The sequence below is a fragment of the Biomphalaria glabrata genome, unplaced genomic scaffold, assembly GCF_947242115.1.
Source record: "Biomphalaria glabrata unplaced genomic scaffold, xgBioGlab47.1 scaffold_19, whole genome shotgun sequence".
NCBI classification, from domain to species: domain Eukaryota; kingdom Metazoa; phylum Mollusca; class Gastropoda; family Planorbidae; genus Biomphalaria; species Biomphalaria glabrata.
The window spans coordinates 691168-716663 of NW_026602932.1; the positions used below are offsets into that span (position 1 = coordinate 691168).

The following is a 25496-nucleotide window of genomic DNA, read 5'->3' on the forward strand; positions in this document are numbered from 1 at the left end:
AAAAACAAAAATATGTCCAGAATTATTTAGCATCATACCCATAAATTAACATTTATTAATGCTTTTATTTAAAGTCTTTAAATTTAGTCCTGTTCTTTCACTACCTTCTTTTCATGTAAAAAACTGTTTTATCTTGTGCCATGTCCTCCACAAGTAGTGGACTTCAACAAAATGACTCTGAAACTAGCTCAGTCTCTTTCCATGGCATTTCACAATAAACAGTAAGTGGGTTTGAGAGTAGGATACCTTCTATTTCTGGATCTTAAAGTAGAGTTCCTTTTATTTCTGGATCTGAAAGTAGAGTTCCTTTTATTTCTGGATCTGAGAGTAAAGTTCCTTTTATTTCTGGATCTGAAAGTAGAGTTCCTTTTATTTCTGGATCTGAGAGTAGAGTGCCTTTTATTTCTGGATCTGAGAGTAGAGTTCCTTTTATTTCTGGATCTGAGAGTAGAGTTCCTTTTATTTCTGGATCTGAGAGTAGAGTTCCTTTTATTTCTGGATCTGAGAGTAGAGTTCCATTTATTTCTGGATCTGAATGTGGTGTACCTTTTATTTATGGAGCTGAGTGTGGTGTACCTTTTATTTATGGAGCTGAGTGTGGTGTACCTTTTATTTCTGGATCTGAATGTGGTGTACCTTTTATTTATGGAGCTGAGTGTGGTGTACCTTTTATTTATGGAGCTGAGTGTGGTGTACCTTTTATTTCTGGATCTGAATGTGGTGTACCTTTTATTTATGGAGCTGAGTGTGGTGTACCTTTTAATTGTGGAGCTGAGTGTGGTGTACCTTTTAATTTTCTTCTTTGATAGTATCTTAGTGTTCTATTTGGCTAATAGTCAAGTTTCTATATCAGATGGTAGAAGCTACCAATGCTCAATTTTGCCCACCAGCATTACCCATTATATTTATCCTGGTTAACTGTTTTATATAACTCCCATTATCCCTTCCACCTCAGTTAATAAAGACTTGTGTTAAAGTCTTTTTTCATCTTCTTATATTTCTTGAAATGTTAAAGCTGTATTAGTATTGATATATTTTTTTGTTATTGTATCCATGTCTCATAAATATAACGTCTCCAAAATTAACCTGTTAGAACACAATGTGGCATCAAATTTTTTTCTTATCGTCTAGAGTTCATCTAGCTAGTAGCTAGATCTAGCAGCTAGATTCTAGACTAGAGTCAGATCAGATGAGAGTGTCACTAGTCGTGACTAGAGTCTAGAGTAGATACTAACATAGATCATCTGCATCATGATCATCATACTAAATAACTAATCATACTGAATCATAGTTATGATAGTAGTAAGTAAATCTAGTAGTAACTTAAGTAAGTAGATCTAGCCTGGCCTAGACTAGATCAGTAGATCATAGATGAGATCTACTAGAAATGAATAGATCTAGATCTACTAGATTGTCTAGACTAGATTTACTAAATCATTTACTAGATATATAGAGTAAAGTGCGAAGTTCAAGCAGCCCCGATTTGTCAAGAGGTTCGAACAGTTCACTTTTTATTGCTAAAACTTTTTTATTTGAATGTTTACCAAATTACTACTATATTGCTACTGAGCATGCACCTTTTTTCTTTACTTCCGACACATACTATTTCCTTTTCCTTGTAAAGGCTAAGTTCATGGTGAGGTCAAACTCAGGAGGTGTGGAATTTATTTTTTTTTTACTTCCCGGTAGTGAAGGAAATGGGTAATGGGCTTAAGGCTATTTTGAAGTCTGATTGCTCATCAGCTTAAAGAGACTATTTGAAGTTATGGAGGGTGGGAAATGGTGCAATGGATGGTGTTCTTGCGCTGGCGTAAAAAGAAAATGACAATATAGTGAAAATTAAATATTAAAACATATTTTTAGATATTTTTTCTTTGATCTGTTCGAACCTTCCATCAACCCATTCGAGCTTACTAACTGGGGGAAAATCCGCTCGAGGTAAAGTACGCTTGGCGATACCTACCCAACGCCTCTTTGAACTCATTTATTTAATTTTAACTAAGCCTAATGATACATTAAATTAGATCTATTTTTATAGAAAAAAGGATGAGAAATTCAGAGATACCATCAGTTTTTTCATAGGTCAGACCGTTACGGTGCTATAAAAATCCAAACATGAAAATTCCTGCCTGCTGGCTTAATAATTTCGAACTTCGCACTTTACTCTATGTATATTATAATATGATGTAGATCTTGTCTCTATATCTTAGTATCTAGTCTACTAGATCTACTATGATCAGTATGAACTATCTATGATCTAGATCTATCTAGTGGACTAGTCAATCTTAGATCTAGATCTAATTATCGACTTCTAGTAGTAGTACTACTACTAGTAGATCTCTAGTCAGATCTAGATATGATTATTAATGATAGAGATAGAATCTAGATAGACTCTAGAGACAGATATATAGATAGTGATATAGCCAATATACTGAATATTATTGAATATACTATAAGGCCTACTATTCTACTTTACTGTCTTTAGTTTAGGGTGGAGGCCTTAGAGTATGTTATATATGATATATGGTATAGATTATATTTCTAGAATTCTAGATCTAATAGAAGATCTACTTAGATTTTGGAATCTCTCTCTTAGTTTTAGTTTTATAAATCTAGCTAGATTGTGAAGTAGATGGGGCTTAGAGTATAGTGTAATATGGTATATATAGTATAAGCTGCTATATAAAATTAAACTATTCATGGTTTTACTTTCAAATTCACTTCTAGCTTTATGATGCAGAGCTAGATTTTATAGATTTAAAGACAGCTATTGTTAATAAAAACAATCAATGAAAGTGATATCCGCTGAAATAGGTAACTGATATTGATAATGTGTTATACATTGCAATTTGTTTTTAGAGATTTTAATTAATTCCTAATATATATAGAGAGAGTAGTGCAAATAGGCTTATTGTACTTTTTAAAGTACTTTTTTACTCTTTAATCAGTTACTTTTGAATTTGCTAAATTGAAAAGGAAAAAAAAATACATTTTTATACATGTATATGGTAATTCAATATTTATTTCTGCTCCTGAAATTGAATATTTTCTCCTGAAAAACTCCTGGAAATCTCCAGAAATCCTGATCTCAGAATGGTGGGGGAACCCTGAATACTATCAGTCACCAACTTCTGTATGAATGGTTCTTTAAGTCAACAACATCTGTATGAATGCTGCTATCAGTCACCACCATTTTTATGAATGGTACTATTAGTCACCACCATCTTTATGAATGGTACTATTAGTCACCACCATCTGTATGAATGGTACTATCAGTCATCACCATCTGTATGAATGATACTATCAGTCACCACCATCTGTATGGTTCTGTGTTAAATGTATAATTGCTAAGAATGGTACTGTCAGTCACCACCATCTGCATTAATGGTACTACCAGTCACCACCATCTGCATGTCACTATCGGTCACCACATTCTGAATGAATGGTAATATCAGTCACCACCATCTGCATGAATGATACTGTCAGTCACCACCATCTGTATGAATTGTACTGTCAGCCACTACCATCTGTACGAATGGTACTATCAGTCACCATCATCTTTTTGAATGGTACTATCAGTCACCACCATCTGTATGAATGACAGCATCTTCATCATAGCCCCAGAATTATGCAGAATAGTCTAGTATATTGTAATAAAATAACCAATACTAGAAAACCACTATATTGGCTTTATTCAACAAGATTAAGCTACAGCCAACAATGAACAAATATAAGTACATCTCTAGTTGTTGAAATACTATAGACACACACACTGAACATGACCTTCTGGCACACTGGACTCATGCAGAAAATTAATAATAAATATACACTACATATATGTTGTCACATCAAACCTGGTATGTATTGTCACATTAGAAATAGTATGTATATATGACCTCCTTTAGTGGCGAAGCGACTATGGATCATCTCATGGAAATGAGATGAATGCCTGGGCATTAGTTATGGTTGGAACGATGTCGCCCACACATCAGTTCCCCCCACTCCACGCAGCTGATGTATCCAAAGGAACGGCAGTGCCGATACAGTTTGGGGTCAGTGGCCTTACAGGTTCTGCCAGAGTGTAGCACTGGGTGCTGCAAACTGCCTTAAGGTTGCCAGCTCCTGATTTTTCCTCAGGGTTGACTCCCAAAGCCTTTCCCATGATTGGGTATAGCTGCAAGGCAACAGAGGTTTGAATTCAGAGTTTTCCTTCTCCTAGGTGGGTAGCCAGCCATGGCTAATGAGCCCCTCCTGCTCGAAGCTTACTGGTTATGGCGCCAGTTACTCACCTTTGCCCCTTCTCCTGTTAGTGAGAACAGTTTTCCCTTTTAAAGCCCTGTTGGCTATTGGTCATAAGTTTTACTGTACTAAAAGAACAATTTTCACTACTGTGATATTAACCAAAATATGGACCTTGCACATAAACATTGCCACTGGTAACTCTAATGTAGTTGACTTGATTTTGTTGGTCTTTGCATTGTCAGCTCTTTATTTTCGAGAATTTAATATAGTTGGAAAAGTTTTAAAAATTGCAAGAATTCTCACTATGATTGGAGTCTCCCTGCCATTAGCTATGGATGATGTTTGATTATGACTGCTAGATATTTATCATTGTTGTGGTACAACAGATTATTGATTGTTGCATTTTCTCCATTATGTTGCCATCTATTTACTAAGTTGTATGTTTTTCAGAAAAGTGAAGACTGTGTGTGGAAGTTTGCCAAAGCCAAGCTTTGGATTTCTTTCATAGAGCCTGGGACAACACTCTCAATACCTTTTGATATCATTCCAACACCTATAGCTGTGGTGAGACTATTTCGAGGTCTCAGGACTTTATTTCTTATCAATCGGTAAGTTTGTTTATTACTGTTACTAAAATAGCTCTGTTGGTAAATAAAATTTTAATTGAACATGGACACTATGTCAAATAAACATTAAGTGGGTAAAACATGTAATTTTATTTCATTCCTTTTTCTAAATATAGTTCTACTATCAATGTTCACATTATTTTCTTAGTCATTTACAAGAGAAAGTTTTAGTTTGAATCAAATCAAGTTAATTCTTTACAAAATACTAACACATATTGCAATAATTAGTTCAGATTTGTTAAAAAACAAAAACTAAATTTTTCTTTAAGTTTATTTCTATTTCAAGTTGAAAGTATTCTTACAAAAAGGTAGCCATGCAAAATGATGTTCTCTTTTGGACTGAAATGGATTGTCTCATTTTGTTGTTTAGTTACTGCAATGCAAATTGGAGTTTGAACAAATTAAAGTAAAAGCATAATAAATAGAATGTATGTATAGTATTACATAATTTTAATGAATTTTCTCAATACTGGCTTTTATCTTTCAGACTAAGTTTTTTTAAGAGTAGAACAATCTTCCTTGTCAAACTGTTTTAAACCAATCTTTTGAAGTAGCCTAAGTAAATTGAATAATTTTTCATAATATTTTTAAAATCAGGGCAAAGGAAGAATCACATTCAATATCTTTTTAACAGGATTTGTTTCACTTTTCACTGCCCAGGTAAAACAGAAGAAAACAAAATTGAATGATAGTAACATTTTACTGAAATCCAAAAGGGAAAATAATTTTCTTTCACTAAGTTGAGAAAAATGATGACCTTCTTGTTTAAAACTTATTTAAAATGTTATTTTTTTCTTTGTTTTATGTCAGTTTTGCTCTAATTTAGCCTAAATCGTGTTTTACACAAAGCTGATTAAATTAAATTACTACTATTATGTAGATGCATTTTTTTATAAGTAATGCTGAAAATGCATATTGAATTGTTATTATTATTATTGTTTTTGCATTGCATTGAAAGAGAATGTCATAAGAAATGGAAATGGTTTTGTTCCTTAAATAGCTATTGCATAAGATTGCTTCACTAATCTCGCATTCCCTGTGTATCAGTCCCTCCATAGACCTTCTATAGTTCTTTGAAGTATATTTCATATTAAGGTATATATTATCTCTTTTAAATGTAGGAAGGGATTTATTTGCAATGGGTTTTTCATTATACTAGAAAAAGTATCGCCATTATTTCCTTTAATTTTAAGAAATCGGTCTAATTGAAATGGTAAAAATTAATCTAATTTTATGAATTACAGATGTCACTTTAAAAAAGAAGATGATTAAGGCCTATGCATGTTTCTAGGTCAATCTAGTCATGCATGTTGATCATTGACTGAAATTCTGCCAAGTCTTAGGTTTTGTGACTCACTTAGGCAGCCCATTCCATGCTCTAGGGAAGAAGGAGCATTTATACAAATTTGCCCCTAGCGTATGGAACAAGAAATGTGCCTTTATCTTTGTGTCTGAGTATTTTATTGGGTTTTGTTTTTGTATTTGAAGATTATGGTTCAGTGTTTTATGTATAATTGCTACTTTTAAGTCTTCTATCCTGAAGGCTTTCTTAATTAAGTGATTTTAGTGCCTAAGAATTATACAAAGGCCCAGTGGCTGAATGAAATAGGACTTTCAGTGTTAAAATTCTATAATATTAGGTTAAAAACAGACAAAATGCAGTAGGCTATATTTCAGCTTTATCCAATACCACACAGGAAATATTTTTTTCTTGAGCACGAGAATTTTGCCATCCACTCACTACATAGAAACTTAACTTTATTTGAATATTTTTTGTATTTTGTCTAAATATTGTTTAAAGAAATTAACACCATAATATTTTTTAAGATGAATGTTTGCTGTTGTATTTAGAAATGGTAAATCTTCACAGACATTGCAATGTTATCTTTTGAATTTATTCCCTAATCAAGTAATCATGCATCACGTGCCCTCAGATATGTACACAAAATGAAGTTTGAGAAGAAAGAGAAAGGATCAAGATGGTATACTTTGAATTCTACAAATTAAATCCTGCTAAGCTTTATTCAGTTAAAAAATTGAGTTTATGTGTAACTACTATGATTCTACAAATATTTTTTGTTTGTTTGCTATGCACAGATTTACAAGACACTAAAGAAGTTATCTATCAACTATACTCAATGTATGGACAACTTGCAGCCAGACTAGAATTATAGAGAAAGATGTTTTTCTGCTGGCTAAACATGTATGGGTATGTTTGTCTGTCTTTCATTATGTCTATCTAAAAAATAATTGTTTTTGTTTGTAATGTTGTTACAGTGCCTTGAGCTTACATTTTGTTTGTTAACAGCGCTTTATAAATAAAATTATTATTATTATTGTTATTATTATGTAATACCTAGGATTCTTCAGTTGTAATACCTAGGATTCTTCTGTAGCATCTCAATTCCATTGCTAGGATCCTCCTCTCTAGCTCTGCAGTCAGCGTCCAAGACTCACAAGCATATAAAAATGTGGTTATGACCAGAGAGCGCATCAATCTGATTTTGGTGCCTAGGGCTAAGCCTTTGTCTTTCCATATTATTTTAAGTTTTGAAAGGGCTGCTGTGGACTGTCAGTAGTTCAGGTTTTGTTCCCTTATCTGAGACAATAGCTTCTAGGTATTTGAAGTAGGCCAAAATGCTCTTTTGAATTTAATAAAGACAAGCTACAGGTTTAATAAATATTGTTAACTGCATTTGTCGACTGGTTGTCAGTAAAACCAAGACTTGGTAGAATTTAAGATTCTATTTATATTGTTACATGGTGCAGCTTTAGTGAAATCCAGTTAGTCTGTAGAACTGGCATGTCAAACATTGTCCATATATTTTTGTAATTATATATATATTTCTATATATATATATGGTATATTTCTCTTCTTATAAGATTTCTAGAGCTTGATATATTCAGTAGTGTCCAAACTAGTTTAGCGTGAATTCCCATATCCATCCATCCATCCCAGTGGTGCTACAGCCCATGGAGGGCTCTGGCCTGCTTTAACATATCCTTCCATTCAGATCTCCTGGGCCTTTCGTCTCCACGCCCTAGCCCCAAGCTGCTTCAGATCTGCTTCCACATCATCTATCCATCGCATTCGGGGTCTGCCTTTGGGTCGCCTGCCTTTTGGTTTTTGCCTATATACGATTTTCACCCCTCTGTTGTCAAGGTGACCTGCCCAACGTAGTCTGTTCTTTTTTATTTCGTTCACTTTTGGTGGGTCTTCATACAATTGATATATCTCATGGTTAGTGCGTGTCCTCCACCCTGTTTCATCCTGTATGGCACCATAGATTTTCCTAAGAATTTTTCTTTCCCAAGTGTTAAGTAAATTTTCAGATGTCTTTGTCAATGTCCAGGTCTCACTTCCATACATTGCTGCTGGTCTTATTATAGTTTTGTATATTATTTTCTTGGTTTTCCTTGAAATCGTTTTGCTTTTAAGTAAATGGTGGGTGCTATAAAATGCCCTGTTGCCTCCTGCTATTCTTTCCTTTATTTCTGTTAGTAGGTCATTTTTGAAATTAATAGTACTTCCTAGATATTTGAAAGTTTGGACGTTTTCAAATTCGTGGTCTTTGATTTTGATATTTTGTCCCTCTGTTTGATTGTCTCTTGTCATTGTAATGTACTTGGTTTTACTGTCATTGACCTCAAGTCCTGCTGGTCGAGATGCTTCTTCTAGTTGTATGAAGGCTCTAGCCATGTCAGAGGTTTCTTTACCCAATAGGGCAATGTCATCGGCATAAGCAAGGTATTGTAGAAATTGGCTGTATATCATCCCTGTTGGTTGTGGACCCGTGTTTTCTCTCCTGAAGTAGTTAGTAATAGTTCCCCTTGTGTTTATGTGTATATTTCTTATAACTCTCTCCAGTGTTAAATTGAAAAGCATGCAGGAAAGTGCGTCTCCTTGTCTTAATCCTTGTTTAATCCTAAATTCCCGTGAGTCTTCTCCTTGTATTATGACTTTGCTTTTTGAGTTGTTTAATGTCATATGTATAAGTCTTGTCAGCTTGTTGGGTATTCCAAAATCCTGTAGAGTGTCATATAGGTATTTCCTTCTGATACTGTCATAAGCCATTTTATAGTCTATAAAGAGTTGGTGGATTGGTATGTTGTATTCATGGCATTTTTCTAGTATACATCTTAGTGTGAAGATGTTGTCGGTTGTGGATTTGTTGGGTCTGAAACCACATTGGTAGTCACCTAAGATTTCTTCTGAATATTTTCCAAGTCTCTTAGTTATAAGCCTAGACAGTATCTTATAAGTCACATTTAGTAGAGAGATTCCTCTGTAATTACAGCACTTTAACTTGGATCCTTTTTTGTGTGTTGGGGTTATAAGAGCCGTTTCCCATTCTTCTTCTTACTTCTTCTTCCCAAATTCTTGATATTAGTCTGTGTATTTGGGAATGTCTTTCCCTCCATATTTAATTAGTTCTGCTGTGATTTGGTCCTCTCCTGGTGCTTTGTGATTCTTCATGGTCCTAATTATTTCTGATGTTTCAATGAGTGTTGGAGGGTTCACTAAGGGATCTGGTCCCCCATGTGGCAGTTTATATTCTCCATTATCTCCATCTTCAGTGGTATTTAGGATCTCCTCAAAGTATTCAGCCCATCTCTCAATGACCCTGCTATTTTCTGTAATATATCATGCTTTATTATTTCCCAATGCTCATTTATGTTATTTTCGCTGTCCTTTTCTAATGTTGTCAGTTGCGTTTGGAGTGACATTCTATAAGTTTCTGCAACAAGTGGATCCTTTGTGAGTTTTTGACTATCATATTGCTGTGCTCTCTTTCTTTGGTAATTGTGTATGGTACTTATTCTTTGTCTAAGTTTAGCTTTTACTAGTAGGTGGTCTGAGTCAGCATTAGCTCCTCTGAAACTTCTAACATCTAGTATGTCTGATCCATGATTCTTATCTATGAATATATGATCTATTTGATTCTGGGTGTTGCTATCAGGTGAGATCCAGGTAACCTTGTGAATATTCTTATGTTGGAATTTTGTGCTGCTGATAGACATTGCTTTTCCTGATGCAAAATCCACTAATCTTATGCCATTATTGTTGGTCTCTTTGTGTAAGCTTTCTTTGCCAATTGTTGGTCTGAATGCTGGTTCCTTTCCAATTTTTGCATTGAAATCTCCTAGTACTATTTTGATGTCATGCTTTGGTGCTTCATCATAAATTCTTTCCAGTCCATCATAGAAGGCTTCTTTTGTGTTATCATCTGCATCTTCAGTAGGGGCATGAACATTGATAAATGATATGTTGAAGAACTTTCCTTTCAAACGCAGTGAGCAGAGTCTATCACTTACAGGTTTAAATCCAATGACATTACCTACCATTTCCTTTTTAACAGCAAAACCTGTATCTAAGTTGTTAGTGCTTCCACCACTATAAAATATAGTATACTCCTTGGTTCTGAGAATGTCCGAGTCTTTCCACCTGATTTCCTCTAGAGCTACAAGCGGTATCCTATATTTCTTTAACACTTCAGTAAGTTGGGCTAGCGCACCTGCTCTATAAAGGCTTAGCACGTTCCATGTCGCAAAACAAAAATCATGTCCTTTTCCAGGCCTAGGTCGTTTTCCGTTGTGGAGTTTTTGATCTCCCATCGAGCGCCTCCCCAGGTGGCGGATAGGGGAATGCCCTCCAGATATGGTGGGTACCGGGGAAATAAAATACCCGGGGTGGACCAAAATCAAACCTGTTGCCTTGCAGGAAGTGGAGGGATCCACAAAGGCTAGGGCACCTTACCCGAAAATAAAGTCAGCTATCCAGAGAGCTGAAAGGGGCAGCCCCCCAGATGGTTATGCACAGGGCTAACAACTCTGTCATATAAAAAATAAAAAATACTGTTACGAAAGCTAATACACACAAGAATTCCCCTATCACCAAGACTTAACACATTATCTTTTATTTGTCAGCTGAATCCCTTCATTATCTCATTAACAATTGTTCTGATCAAGAGGCAGACCAAGTTCTCTAAATTAGATCAGCTTATAGACTAATGAAATAATCTCCTATGAGTTACAGGCAAAACTTAAAGTCTACATCAAATTTTTTTTCTTTTGGATATTATTACAAAAAGGAATTTAAAATATGGCCAACAGATCTTGTGTGGTGCCCCAATGGTCCAATAACTAAGGGATAGGTTAATATGATAATACATAATAGGTTAGCTAAAACTTACAGGTTAATTCAGGAAATTAAGTTAACTTTCTAATTATTTTTTTTTTTGTACTAAAACTTTCTTTTTAAGTACTAATTTGATTTAACTATTTAAAAAATAGCTTTCAGTTCCAGTGTCTACACTAATCTTCTTTGTCTAGGTCATTAATTGTAAATGTTTTTCAGATAATGATGCAGAGAATTTCCTGGTGATCAAGAATTAGGAGCTGCACACAGTTTAATGAAACCATATTTTAGGAACAGATAGAAAACAAAGAACTGCAGCAAAGATGGCCTGTTTTTATTCTTCCTCATGGCAAGTAGATTTTTTAAAGCATTATGATATAGTTTCCCTTTCAGACCTTGTGGTCCAAAGGGCAAATGATGTAAAGTCATCTCTGTTTCTGTGGCCTACGGTTATGGTATAGCTATTTTAAATAGAACTTTCTATCTTTGAATGAATGCATAATAAAAAAAAATAGGCAACATAAATTAGATAGAGCCGCATCAGTGCTTTACATTCTGACTCTGTTCTGGGCTATTCCCCATCCATTTCCATCCTGCCAACTTTCCTTCTTGGTCTGCAGGTTTGATCTATGTTTGTGTCACAGATTCCTTATTATATTTATAATAATAACTTTATAGAATCTACCTTAGTTCTCGATACGTCTAGGTGTCCCTGGTTCAGTTCTAGTTAACGAAATAAAACAATGAAACCACTAGATCAAACACATAAACTTTAATCAGCCTTACTGCATATCACACATGCTGGTCTCTGTCTAACAACCAACACACTTACGGTTATTCGCGCAGATTGTAAAAATAGATTATACATACATATACACATTCATCCGTGACATCTGGCCCCTCCTAAAATTATAATCGATTTTTACAAAGATTACTAAATATAACGATTATAAAACAAATATCAAACATTACACCAGAATACAACAAAAACGTTTGTTCGATAGGCCACAAAGTCTCTGAATATGCCACACAGGCGTTTATGTATCCAAACAAACTTGAACATAGTCACACAGACTTTAATGTAGTCACACAGAGCAATGTAATAGGCACACAGTCTATAGTTAAGACACACAGTCTTAGAAGATGAAGACACACAGTCTTAAAAGATGAAGACACACAGTTTTAAAAGCTGAAGACAGTCTTAAAAGATGAAGACACACAGTCTTAAAAGATGAAGACACAAAGTCTTAGTTGTTGACAGAAAGTCTACCATCAAGCAACAAAGTCTAAACTGTTGAAGACACAAAGTCTTTGATGAAGCAACACATGCTTGTGAGAAGCCACGTAGGCTTATATCTATGATAAGCGTGGCAGAATGTCCGCTATGATGTTTCCTTTACCTGGAATATGCTGCACTTCGAACTGAAAGTCCTGAAGCATCAGGGCCCAGCGAGTTACCCTGGAATTCACCGACTTGTGTTTAAACAGCGTATGGGTGCGTGATCTGTGCGGAGTATGAATGTTCCGCCCAATAGATATCTGGCCAACTTGGTTACTGCCCAAACAACTGCCAAGCACTCTCTTTCTACTGTGCTGTATCTTTGTTCGTGCTGTCCCCATATGACCCACAAAAGGTGAGTCATGACCTAACTCCAAAATTGTTTTTCTTTCGACGGCAGGGATGACTAGCTATGGTTTCTCTTTGTTATCTTGTCTCATCAGAAGTCCATTTTTCACTTTAAATTTACTGGTGGGACGCTTCGCCAATTCAAAAAGTTTAACTAATGTTTGGTCCTCCTTTTGTTTCAATGCATAACTGGATGTTAATTCTGATTCTGGCTGTTCAATCTATGTAGGATCGGTTGTCCCATGTTTTCTATTACACCAGATTGAGATCTAGTTACCGCAATAGTAACTTCTGACATTGCTGACCTTTGCCACTTGTAGATATCTGTGATGGTAGGCTAAGTTATGCCAGTCACGTTTCCTAGAATCAAGTCAGCTGCAGGCCTCTCCAACACACATGCTTCAACTTTCCCAGATAAAAATGGCATATCAATGTCAATGACAGCTGTGGGATATTCTTCAATTGTTCCTCCAAATGTCATACATTGGACTTTCTTACCCGTCAACTGGTGAGGGTGCACATGTAGTCTCTTCACTCCAATTGTGGTCGCTCCTGTGTCTCTCAAGACCCAAATAGATTTCTTCCCAACGAATCCAGGATACATTTTTAATTTCCCGGGATCACAAGTTACAGCTCCAGCCATCTGGATCTGATCAGATTCATGGAGTTGTTCACCATGTTGATAGTCTATGCCAGCGATGCCCAAACTACGGCCCGCGGGCCAGATCCGGCCCGCGACGTGCTTCTATCCGGCCCGCCAACGCATTGGAACAAAATGTAAAAAAAAAAATTTAAAAAAATGTTAACAAAAAAAATTTTTAAAGATTTTTTTTTTTAATTAAAAAATTAGAATGTCGAAAAATTATTCCCTTTCAGTTAAGATTCTCACTCATTCTGTGATGAATTTCATCTTTAGGTTTGGTTTCTAATATAAAACTAGACAGCTATTTTTAATTCTTGGAAAATTCCGCTACTGTCTTGAACTAGCCGTGTCCTTGACACCTTGTGTGTGCAACACAGAGCATCATTGATGCATCGTTTTGGGTTGTGTTTTTTTTATGTCAAAGCGATTGGTGCCATTTAACGTTTGTGATTGAATGAAATGGGAGAGCCTAAGAAACGAAAATTAGACTCTGAATGTAGAAACTTTCAAGAAAAGTGGACAGATCTTTACTTTTTTGTTGAATATGATAGTAAGCCAACATGTTTAATTTGTAAAGAAAGTGTGGCTGTTTTTAAAGAACATAACATTAAAAGGCATTATGAAGCCAAACACATAAACACATATGGTGACATTCTTGGTTTGAGCCGCGAAGACAAGATTGCCAAGTTAAGACTAGAGATTGGGGGATTGACAAGAATATTTCATAAAAAGAGACAAGAAAATGAGTCGGCGATAAGGGCCAGCTATAGAGTTGCTCACATCTTAAGTAGAGCAATGAAGCTTTTTTCCGATGGCGAATGTGTGAAAAAGTACTTGCAAGCAGTGATGGAAGAAATGTGTCCTGAAAAGAAGAATGCAGTAGAAGCTGTCAGCCTTTCTCGAATGACAATTACAAGGCGAGTGGAATATGGGGGTAAATCTTCATTCACAATTAAAAGACAAAGCAGCACAATTCGAAATGTTTTCTATTGCTGCTGACGAGTCCACTGACATAACTGATACTGCACAACTCTTGGTATTTATTCGCGGTACAAACAGCAACTTTGATATAACAGAGGAGTTAGCAGCTATGAGGAGCATGCATGGGACAACGACTGGAGAAGACCTGTTCAAAGAAGTGTCAACCATCATAAAGGACCTTGCTCTTCCTTGGAATAAATTAGTTGGAGTGACTACTGATGGCGCTAGAAATATGGTTGGATGTCACAGCGGAATGGCAGCAAGAGTTATTAAAAAAGTTGTTGAGTCAAATGGAACTGAACCCCTGTGGCTTCACTGCATCATTCACCAACAAAATCTCTGTGGAAAGGTTTTGAATCTGGACCATGTGATGATGATTGTGCTCAACACTGTAAATTTTATCAAATCACAGGCGTTGAATCACAGAACTTTCAAAGATTTTCTGACAGAAATAGAGTCCGAATATGAAGACGTTCTATTTCACAGTGAAGTGCGCTGGTTAAGCCGAGGAAAGGTGTTAAAACGTTTTTTTGATTTGAGACACGAAATTGAAATATTTATGACCCATAAATCAAAACAAGTGCCACAACTGAACGACCCCTCATGGTTGTGGGATTTGGCTATTTTATGCGACATCACATCACATCTAAATGAACTTAACACCAAACTACAAGGGAAAGACAAATTAATTTCGCATGTGTATGCAGACATATGTGCTTTCCAAACAAAATTGCAACTCTTCATTCAACAGGCAGAAAAGATGAATCTTGTCCACTTTCCAACCTGTACCACTCTACAAAATGATAAGCAGCTAAATATGTCTTTCCCTAAAGAAAGATTGATCCTACTTCTGAGGCTCTTGATGGATAATTTCAGTGAAAGATTTGTGGATTTTCAGAATTTAAAAAATGAAATCCGTCTTTTTGAAAATCCGTTTGCTGCCGATGTGTCAAGTGCCCCGACAGATCTGCAATTAGAGCTGATTGATTTACAAAGCCAGACATCCCTGCTCGACAAATTTCAAGTGATGCAGACTATTGACTTCTACTCCATGTTACCTGCTGAAGTGTTTCCAAATCTTCGAAAACAAGCACTAAGGATGATCACAATGTTTTCAAGCACTTATCTATGTGAACAAACATTTTCAATGATGAAACGGGCGAAAACCATGTTACGTAATCGCCTCACGGATGAACATCTAGATTCAGTGCTCTGACTTGGTGTTTCATCTATGCAGCCAGATATTCAGAAGATGGTTTTGGATAAACTTCATGCATCACATTAATTTATGTAAGTAGGTCCACAAATAAAACTATTAAAAATAGCTTATTGTATATTTTTTTTTCTTTTTGGTTACATGGCCCGCGACACGAATGCCGAAAATTAAAATGGCCCGCAGACCGAATAAGGTTGGGCATCACTGGTCTATGCAAACTGACGCATTGTGTGGATGTCCAGTTGGTCTTCCCCTGTTGCTGGTTTTAAACTCCTGACTTCTGCTTGAACCCATAGTCTCATTTCGTCTTAAGGGGCTTTTGTTTCTACATTGGACTGCTAAATGACCCGTTTTGAAACACTTAAAACATTTTCTTTTTTCACCAACACTTCTTTTCTGCAGACGGTCCTGTCTCCATTCTTGTTTAAATCGACTTCTGTTATCATTAGTCTTTGCAACAAATTGTCTTCTCTGGATGTGCAGTAATATAGTGCTGACACAACTTGACTGCTGTTGGCACATCTTTCGGTTTCCTTTCATGTAGAAAAGCCACTAACTGAGGATTGCAAAATGTGAGGATCTTGTCTCTGATGAAAAGATCAATGAGACCTTCGAATGTCTTTTTAGTATTAGACATTTTTACCCAACGCATTAAGTATCTTCTAATGTCCTCAACAAAATTCATGAAATGGCTGGTTTCTCTCTGGTTTAGCTTTATGGAACTTCTCTCTATACCCATCATCTGTCAAGTTGTATCTTTTCATTAATACTTCTTTCACCTTGTCATATTCCTCTAAATCTTTCTTAGAAAAGTTGATACAAGCTTGCAGTGCCTTTCCCTGTGACAATGTGTATAGATGACTTCCCCACTGAGTTTTAGGTATTTCTGTAGCTTGAGTATGTACTTCAAATCTCGCCAAATATGCATCCATTTGATACACATTCTCATTAAAAGGTGGCAACTTTGGTTTCCATACAGGTTTTATATGCTCTTTAAGTTCTCCTTTCGTCTCCCTAAGCTCCAACTCTCTGACTCTCAATCTGTGTATTTCTACCTCAGCTTCTTTCTCTTAAGCTCTCTCCACCACCTCTCTTTCTTTAGCTCTTTCTTCTCTCTCTTTAACACGTTCTTCACGCTCTCTGTCTTCTCTTTCTTTTTCTTTCTTTTCCAGCTTGACTTCTCTTTCTTTCACCCACTCCTGTAGAGCTGTCCCACACAATCCCATCTCTTTTCCAGCAGCTATTAACTGTGTTAATCTCTCTGACATTTTGTTTTTATCTCTAGCATACAATATACACAACACAAATAGTTTTATCACTGTGTTTGACCTGGTTTCGTCTCGGCTGATTGACTTAGTTTTTTTTCCCGCCATTGCACATGAGCGCACACTCTTCACGACTTCACAGCCTTCTTTGTCCTTGACCTTTTAACAATGGCGAACCGCAGTTCTGCCTAATGTCTTCCAAGACTAAGTCAAGACTAAGTCAAGTAACTAGATAAACGAGCCTCCAAATATGTCACAGATTCCTTATTATATTTATAATAATAACTCTATAGAATCTACCTTAGTTCTCAATACGTCTAGCTGTCCCTGGTTCAATTCTAGTTAACAAAATAAAACAATGAAACCACTAGATCAAACACATAAACTAGATTATACATACATACACACATTCATCCGTGACAATTTGCATGGGTCTACCAGACTTTCTCTTCCTCTCTGGGTTCCAGTCCAGTCTTGCAATGTTGTCTACTGTTCTTCCCAGTGTGTGCCCAATGCATCCCCATGTGCATCATTTGATTTCTTGTTCTATCTCTGTTTACTTTTTTGTTTCCCATAGGCTGTAGTTTGATATTTTGGCTCAATGAATAAGGTTTATACTGTAATAATTTCAGTATTCTTCTCAAAAGGTTGGCTGATTGTTAAAGGGCTTGGTTTCTGAATCTAAGGGTCTTGGGTTCGAAGACTGGGATGGAATTTCTAGAATGACCCCTAGCCCTAATACGTACCTGACATTTGTTGTTGAAAGTAAAGGTGGCAGGTCATTGTGCTTTGCACATGACACTCTTGCTAGACAATGTTGACAGAAAGTGTTATGTGTACTCCTCAAAAGTTTTATATGAAATAATTTGTTTTTTAAACAAAGCTAGACATTAAATTTCAGTTGTGATTGATTTCAGCCCACCGACACAAGGGACATACTTTTAGACTTAGATCCTCCCCCTCTGGCACATTGGGTAGCAAGCTGTCTCCAAAAAGATCTGTCATTGGCAGAAGCCTCTTCCCTCATACTTATAGAAATATAAAAATATGCTGACTTCTAGAAAAGAGAAAAATGGAAAGACAAACTAAACTTTGTCAATGTATTTTAAAAAAAACAATGTTGAACCAGCTAATAGTTTATGATGAGAAATGTCATCAGCCAGCCACCTTGGCATCAGTACCAAGATTGACTGCTATCCAAAAAACTGCCAAACCAAATGTTAGGCACTATCATCTTTGTCTTGTAGATGGCATTCAAAGAGGATGCAGTTTAAAGTTTCATAAGGGTAGCTGACAAGACATTAATGGGGAAGTGGGGACTCAAGATATGGATACCATCATTTATATTTATTTAACTTCTGCATTATACTTTTTATATTTTGCATTTTAAAATGTAATTTTTATTTTATCATTATTTTTTTTTAGATCAAAGGAATGTACATGCTGCTGATATAGAACAAGTATCTGACTGCTTCCAGATCAGTGTTCTTAGTTCCGCTAATGATCTACTATTGCACGATAAATAAGCAAAGTCCTGAAAAGCCTGCAGAATCTTGAAGCACACTTTAGTTAATAAGCAGGGTGTCATATGGCCTGCACAATGATCAACAGTTAGCAGTAATGACATACTTCAATGAACCAGTCCTACTTACACCAAGATGACAATGTCTTTTTTAGTACTGTATTGTATATTATTTTACACCTTAATTGGTCACTGTAAAAAAAACAACTAAGTAAAATATTTTTAAAGCTATAGTGAGTATAATTTATTTTTTTAGAATCCAATGTAGATAGTTTGTTTTTTAGGTGTTATTATTAATAGTAGTTATAGTGTTGTCACGAGTCGAGTCTGTGACCTATTTCGACCAGTTTCTAGAAGCTCGAGTTCAAACCAGTGCAAGTGTCCAGCGTAAACAAGTTAATTTTAGGTATCCAATCAAAGAAAGGGGTTAAGGAAAAAAATAGCACACGTCAGCTTCTAGAAGGTCAAAGTTACTAAAATAATTATCTGAGAAGGTTCCATGATTCTGGAACATACGATTAAGAAAGGTATAAATTGAGGGAAAGTCAGTTAGACGGGGTCCTCGCTCAGTCCTCGATTAGTAATAAGTTTTGTGATATTAGCGGGTCCATTAAGTAAAGTTTTAGTAGTTGAAGTTGAAGTTATACTAAGTGAAGTTTTATGTATCTTTAAGTTTTATTTATGAAGTGTCAAGTTATTATTGAATTAAGAAGTTAATTTGATGTGAAAGTTGAAGAAGTTATTAAAGAAGTTTGAAGAAAATACAGAGAGATGTTTCTTTCTTCATTTCATTGAATTGTCAAGTATTGATAATATAATCCCCGGCAAATGTGATCGTCACAGTGTTATGAAATAAAAACTAAAGAATTATGTTAAGACATATTTTATATGGAAGCTCTTTAATAGCATTCAACAAATTACATAATCTACTAGTAGCAAATAATGGCCTACCATTATCTCTAATATAAAAAACAAAAATGATAAAAAATACCTTTTAATATTAATTGCATTGTAACTAACTAAAAAGCAATTAAACTATTATTGAAAACACAACAACAGTATTGACCATCACTGTATCCATAATAATAGTAATGGTCTGGTTGTACTTTTTGTTATGGCTGCTCTCGTGCTATGATATTTTGAAGTGATACCCAGATGTAGTGCCATCCGGACACAATGTGTGATTGTTATCCTGGTCAGAGCTCATCATTGAATATTAGGAGCATTTTTGGCACATAGCTTACAAATTTTTTTTTTTCAATTTCGACCCTTACAATGTGTGATGCACACAGGTTCTTGTTGAAACAATGTGGTCATGGAGATTATTGTAGTCAACTGCATTGAGTTTATCATAGTGTGCATCTTCAAAATCGACACTAGCGGCTGGGAAAAAGGTGGCACTGGATAGATCCACATGGAGAGAGAGCATAAAGGAAGGGTTTCCGATTGCAGATGCCATACACAACAGCAGCAGGAAGAAAGGTGACAATGCAATGGTTGCTGGTGATTACATGTAACCACAGCTGTGTATCAATTGGCCTCTTTAACCACACAAGAAGTTGCAAAGGGATAATATCTTTTCTCGAGAGGTAAAATGCCACAGACATGAAATCTTCAGGCAGCATCTAGATCTAATTGATGTTGTCAGCATTAGAATCTATGTAGTAAATTTAAAGGCTGTTAGGGTTATTTTTCTTTCAGCAGCACTTGCAGGTAGTATTATTGGAGTTTCAGAAGTTGTTGATCTAGTTGTATTCAAAACAGGGCTGCAATCAAGAAAAAGAAATATAAAATGTTAATAAAAGAAATAATTCAATTGTCTGAAAGTAAACATCTAAATATAATGTTCTTTAAAAATCTATTGTTTATGCGTGAAGAGTGTTGAAATTTTTACAAGTCTATAGATTGCATTTTAAGAATCATGTAATAATAATCAAATTAGAAAAGTCTAGATTTAGAATTAATACATAGAGATATAGAATCTAGATCCAGCAAGTGAAATGTAGGATACTAAACAAAAAAAGTTCAAGTCAGTTTTTAGTCAGTACAACATGGGTCATACTCTAGAAAATAGATCTATGCCTAGATTCGACTAAACACCTAATCTAAGCAAAAGACAGAGGAATGGAGAAAGACGTTCGACGAATCTTTCATGGTGCCCCAACGGTCCATTAGACTAAGTGTAGTTCTTTAAAAACAATTGTTTATGCGTGAAGATAGTTGAAATTTGTTTACAAGTCTATAGATTGCATTTTAAGAATCATTTATTATAATAATAATCAAATTAGAAAAGTCTAGATTTAGAATTAATAAATAGAGATATAGAATCTAGATATAGCAAGTAAAAATGTATGATACTAAACAAAAAAGCGAAGCAGCGAATAGGAAAACAAAATGTCACGAAATTTAGGAGGGACTGAACAAAAAACAGTAAAAAAAAAACTTAGCGTACCAGCTGTAAAGGACCTCACAACTCGGCCAAAATTAAAACTGGCCAGTTCAGGTGTGTGGTCATTACTCGATGCACTTGTAACTAAAAGTGTTTATTCAACTTTGGCCGGCCACTTCGCAAAATGCCGGGGAATCCCTGGCCAATACCCAATTTGCGGATTCAAGTCTGTTAGGTTGCTGTAGCGATAATTTTCAGCTTGCTGCTTTTTCAAGAAAATGCCCTGCCCCCGTCATCTGTGTGTGTGTGTGTTTTACTGCAGTTTCATTGTTAGTGTTATTCCTCGGCTCGTGCGAAGCAGAACGTTGTGACACCGGACATTTTGGTGCTAAATGTATTTGAATCATTATACATTTATCTTATCTTATCTTATATAATACAGACGTTACTTCAAAAAAGAAGATGATTACGTCCTACGCGTCATGCATTTAGTCATGCATATTAACCAATGACTTAAATTCTGCCAAGTCACTGGTTTTCCTGGCTAGCTCAGGCAACCCATTCCATGCTCTAATAGCACTAGGAAAGAAGGAGTATTTGTACAAATTTGTCCTAGCATATGGGACGAGGAATGTGCCTTTATCTTTGTGTCTTTCAGAGTATTTTATTTTCATTTATTATGTCTTTTAAAAAATGATCCTTTTCAATGTTTTGTATGTTTTTGGACGCCTCCAAGCGAGAGTGTGGCGGAAATGGAATAAATCGCCCTGGCTGCCTACAAAGATCAGTGTCTATCAAGAAGTGGTTCTCCCAACTCTTCTATAAAGATCGGAGAAATGGGTACTATACAGAAAGCAGATACTTCTTGAACGCTTTTCCCAATGACTTCTGCGCTCTTCCAGGAACATACGCTGGCAAGAGCAGTATTGTTCTTGTGAATGCGGTTTGGACATGATAGAGGGATTGCTTATAATAGTTTGACAGCGACGCTGGGCAGGGCACGTATATCGTACTGGGGACGACCGTATGCCAAAGGCAATCTTTTGGTAAGATGAAAGATGGTTGGAGACTTTGGAGCAAGTATACAGCCATGCTTCACGCCATTCTTTACAGAGAAATAAGCTGATATGTCACCATTGTATCTGATTTGACTCTTTTGAGACTCATGCTGTTGGTTCAAAATAGTAACTTGGAAGGCATCCGATCCAAGATAGTATCCTACACACGGCATCGCGTACTCACTGTGCCAGATGTTTAGGTAGTAGATTCTAGTAGCAGTAGTTTTTGGTAGTAGATTCTATATTTATAGTAAATTTACAATAAAGGTCATTCATGCAAGAGATACCAAACATTGTATTGACCGGGTTTCTTAATGTGTTAGTTTGATTTTTACATGAATTGTTTCAGACACGGAAAAAAAAGTTTGACCTATTTTTAGTGAAAGTAGACGTGTTATCATTGCAGTTCATGCGCGCACATATTTCTTTTCGATCATTTACTTTTTGTATAGAAATATGCTTCAGTGAAGTTCAGATATTGGAATAATTAGATTCTTCAACAGATTGGATTATTATAATCATACGGGTATTACAGGCAAAGTTTGGATTATTTTCGCAAAGGTAAGATTCTTTTTCTTAGAAGAAAAAAGAAATGACATGAACATCCAACTTCATGAAAAGATCTATTTAAAAATGTAGGCCTAAGTCCATATAAAAAAGACAACTTACAAATAATGAAAAAATAATAATACTGTATAAATGTCTCTGTCTCTCTTTCTATGAATAGGCCTATATAAAGCAATAAATATATTGTTGTAAACCTGGTGGTGACACAGATGGAGGTAGTGCTGTGTATTTTTAGCCTACCCAAATCGCCACTGTCCAGCGCAGGAAGAGCGGTCAACTGTGACCAGTGACGGTACTCGCCAGTTCGGCAACGACCTGTGTGTAAATATTACGCACGCAAGTCACGGCGAAAGTGATCGACTGGAGTGGTCAAGAGGGTTCGAGTAGGCCAGTAGAGACACTATATAAGAGCGAGTGTGTTAGAAAGACTTGACTTCACGTTACCTCGCAATGTGACCAGTACGAGGCGAGAACCAGCACGGTGTGTGAAGTCAGGCGTAACAAGACTAGGTTTTTGTAAAGACAGTGTTAATGTTGTTGCCAATTGCGATGTATTTGTCATTAAACTGACTGATCTGATACTTTGGAGCACTGAGTTGTGAGGTTCTTTAAGTTCGTTGTGTCGTAAGGTGCAGTTAGAAGAGAGCCTGAACAGTAGGAGAGACATAACAATATAGATCTATATACGCAGGGCTTTTTTTGTGACGGAAGGCATCGCTACGGAGTACCGGCACCTTTTTGGAATGTGGGGGAAAAATTATTACTTTTCTTGTATTTTAACGTAGATCTATATTATTAATTTATTAGTAGTTAAAAGTTAGGCAATCAATCACTGAGTATCGGCACCTATTTTTTTTTAATAAAAAAAAAGCCGTGATTCCTTCATTGTGAAATGCTTATTGTTCTATTATAGTACATTATTGACACGAGACATGAATTCGACAATTATTTGCATTACAAAGAGAGCAAAAGATTCTGACGATGGCATTGATTCTCATCTTATAAATTACTGACGTCACTTCAAAAAAAAAAAGATGATGATTACATCTTACGCGTGTCAATCTAGTCATGCATGTTATCCTATGACTTAAATTCTGCCAAGTCATTGGTTTTCCTGACTGACTCAAATAACCCATTCAATGCTCTAATAGCACAAGGAAAGCACTTACTTTTAAGTCTTCTATCCTAAAGGTTTCTAAATTTAGTGATTTTACAAAAGGTGTCTAATCAAATAAGAATATTCGTTTGCTATGAATCTCGCTGCTCTATTTTGTGTCTGTTACAGTTTGTTCACTTTCTTTGAGTTGAGGGGTTCCAAACAGATGCATATATTCTACTATTCGCATACTATGAATAACAGCACAATAAACCACTTTTTTTTAAGGCAAAACAAATCAAAGTCGATTAAAACTATTTTGTCATCTCAAAAAATTGAGAAACTATTTTAAGCTTACTTTATGTATCATCATTTGTAACTGTAAGTGTTCTTACATAGCTTATATCAATTCAGCCTATCTTAATGTTTTCTTGAGTTGATTGCTGAAACCTAACCCTTCCTGCCATAAATAGGCTTACTGCCAGTGGAAGTGTATTTTCAATGTACATTGACAATCAGTGAGCGAAGGCTTAAGCTAAGCCAGAAACATAAAAATAGTGATATTTCTCAAATACAACATGCAGCCCTGATTGATAAACTGACAGTAGTCCAATTAGCTACTTTATATCAATAGTCATCCCTTTTACTGCTTCGATGCTATGTGTACTTTAACTGCAGCAATTTGAATGTTTCGTGTTTGCAATAGCTAGTGTGTTGTAATTTTTTGTTTTATCAGAGCATTCGGGTAATCAACCCTAGGGAAAAAAAATGTAACACTTTCATTCACATCCCCCCTCTCTCTGCCCTAGACTGAACACTAAAAGTTGGACAGTAAACCATTAATGTGTTGGATTGGTCAGATAGACCTAGCTTGTATAGTCGATGTCTCGATACGTCGACTAGTTGCTATATATGATGAAAAGACTGCCTTGTATTTTTCCTTGTGCGTAATACTAATAGCGTTGAGTTGTCTAGCGATCAAATAACACATCTGTCAATGAAAAATCTAGATCTGGGTGTAATAAAACGGTTGCCTGACCTAGTCAGGAAAACCAGTGACTTGGCAGAATTTAGGTCATTGGTTAATATGCATGACTAAATGCATGACGTGTATGACGTAATCATCTTTTTTGAAGTAACGTCTGTATTATTATATAAGATAAGATAAAACGGGACCTCAAAACAGTGAACATTGATACTGGGAAGACATAGCCCTAGAACACTACGCGGAGAGAGATGGTGACCAAGAAATGTATGGACAGTGAAAAATCACGGGCCTCAGCTCTGGAAGAAAAGCGTGCCATACGAAAAATGTCCAGCTCATCTAGATAGACCAATAAAGCGAAATAGGCCTGTTAATGCGTAAAATGTGGACTAGAGTGTCTCTCCACAATAGGGCTCTACAGTTATATACACGAAAAAGTGTTCTGCGAGATTAACCTTAGTCGTTGTACGACTGAATGAGGCCAACACTTTTACACAGGTCAAATGTGTCTTACCCCGCCCTATTTTTTAAAAATGGATCTAGCGTGCACCAGTTACGTGTGTGTAGGATTTTTGTAAATTTCAGATCTACTTGTGACTATTCTAATATAAGCTATTAATAATACCGCTCTAATATTGACTATAAGATAATTATTTATTATTAAACTGTATAATTATAACTGATTTAAAAAATAAAATACGCATTAAAAAAAAAACTTTGCGTCCTGAAAAAAAGACCACGCATTTCCCCTTTGTTAGCACCTCCTACCAGCACAGTTGACTACACAGTGGGGCGGAGTAAAAAGTTGCCGTATTCCGCGTTAAAACGGCGCCTTCGACATACACGGAGGTCACGGTTAAAATGCACAGAACACCTTGTGATGTATTTGCTAAATCGGAAGGCGTGTTTCACAGACTAACCAATCAAATCTTCCTAGGCTTTCAAGTTAGGCAGACTCTAGAAGCACGTGTAGTTGTTAATGTCTATTATTTGCGGCCAAAATTTTAGGTGATCATATTCAAATCATCATTGCTCATTACTTCAAATCACTGCACCTTACAGTAGATTATATCTAGATACAATAGGCCAAATTTCTACAAATGCTCCTGTTTCCCTAGTGATATTAGAGCATGGAATGGG

The 25496-nt window shown here is 35.9% G+C and overlaps 1 long non-coding RNA gene across 1 annotated transcript; it reads left to right on the plus strand.

Annotated features, from left to right (window-relative positions):
* Positions 1-1955: 1955 nt before the first annotated feature.
* Positions 1956-11356, plus strand: LOC129924170 (uncharacterized). Its single transcript, XR_008776145.1, has 5 exons — positions 1956-2814; positions 4693-4850; positions 5466-6850; positions 6966-7077; positions 11227-11356. It is a non-coding gene; the product is annotated as an uncharacterized LOC129924170 (long non-coding RNA).
* Positions 11357-25496: the final 14140 nt, after the last annotated feature.